The 1,416-nt window shown below is 53.3% G+C and overlaps 1 protein-coding gene across 1 annotated transcript in view; it reads left to right on the top strand.

Moving 5' to 3' along the window:
* Positions 1–1,416, top strand: part of RPTOR (regulatory associated protein of MTOR complex 1) — a 227,815-nt gene that overhangs the window by 110,069 nt on the left and 116,330 nt on the right. The gene's annotated exons all lie outside the window — the stretch shown is intronic.

Raw genomic sequence — 1,416 nt, 5'->3', positions numbered from 1 at the left:
ATAAACGCCCCCTGAGCGTGGAACCCTCCACGACCTTGGCGGGCAGTTTTTACGCACTCACTTCACGTCCTGTCTCATAATACCTCTTCTTCCCGTATCATCCGCTCTCGCGAATCCGCTGTGGAAGCCGGTCAGGGAGGCCTCATCGGGGGTGACGCTCAGAAAATATCTACAGATTTGGTCCGATTAATAAATGTGCATCTCAGTAAACTGCCTTTACTCATCATCTTTACGTGTATCTGTGATTTACTGAACTTGTTTGATCTTTGATTGATTTGTATGAAATGTAAAAAGAAACAAAAAATTATTAACCCAAATTCAGGAATATGAGACACCTATTCGCTGCCATCATAAAACTGAGGGCTTCTTCAAAGTTAAGTCTTAGAGTTTAATTCTTTTTTCTAATTTCATCTCTTTAAAAATCTGCCAGAAATTGCTTAATATTCTGGGCACAGGTCATGGCCACCGCCATGGGGTGTGGTGCAGGGTGATCCTCTCCTTAGCCTCGCTTGCTGTCACAGGAGGGGCCCCCTCGAGGCTGAGAGACTTCAGCCTCCCCCAGGCCGAGGCTAGAGGACACTGAAGTAGTGGCCAGATGTTCCCTCACGAAGACTCTGGTGGCACAAGGCAGCAGAGCGCCCAGCGTCAGCCAGGAAGCAGCTGCACCAAACTGGCCGAACACGGGGCCGTGCTGGGAAGGGCGGGGGGCTCCACCAGCCCACCCGAGGGGAGGGACAGGCGGGACAGTGGCTTTCCCTAACACCGGCCAGTGCGGCTTGGCAGCGGGAGGGAGCAGGTGGCTACGGGCCGGAAAGGAAGGGGCTAAGCCGTGGTGTGTTCTTTAACTCAGGTCTTTCTGAAGCCGAGACGGTGCTCTCTGTCGGGTCCTCTCTGTCGGGTCCTCTCTGTCAGGTCCTGTCGGGTCCTCTCTGTCGGGTCCTCTCTGTCGGAGCATGAGCGGCGAGGACCTGCTTGGCGCTTACCGAGCACTCGCGCTGTGACTGTACCGTGCCCCGTGTCAGGTGTCCACGGGGCAGTCACCAAGCTATGTTCCGGCCCATGAAGCAAACTGTAAATTACAAGTGACCGAAACCACACAGACTGGCCGTGGGCCCTGGCGGAATCACCCAGAAGGCTGTAACAGACAATAGGAAAGCCTCAGGAAAAATGGGCAGGAGTCTCCAGGGGAATGAACACATCGAACTGAATTAAAGAGGAATACAGCATGTCCGTACTGATAATACGCAGCCAAAGGGATTGAAAGGGGTCTGCAGCTCTGAGTGCTTACGCTGGAAAACAGGAAAAGCATCACGTTAGTAATGAGCTCTTACCTGTTTGAGCAGCTGTAACAAAACAGCACAGGCCGGGTGCTTGTCAACAGCAAACGTGCCGCTCGCCGTTCTGGAGCCTGGACGT

Source organism: Pteropus vampyrus, unplaced genomic scaffold (genome assembly GCF_000151845.1).
Source record: "Pteropus vampyrus isolate Shadow unplaced genomic scaffold, Pvam_2.0 Scaffold227, whole genome shotgun sequence".
NCBI lineage: Eukaryota > Metazoa > Chordata > Mammalia > Chiroptera > Pteropodidae > Pteropus > Pteropus vampyrus.
This window is presented reverse-complemented; position numbering and strand designations above follow the sequence as displayed.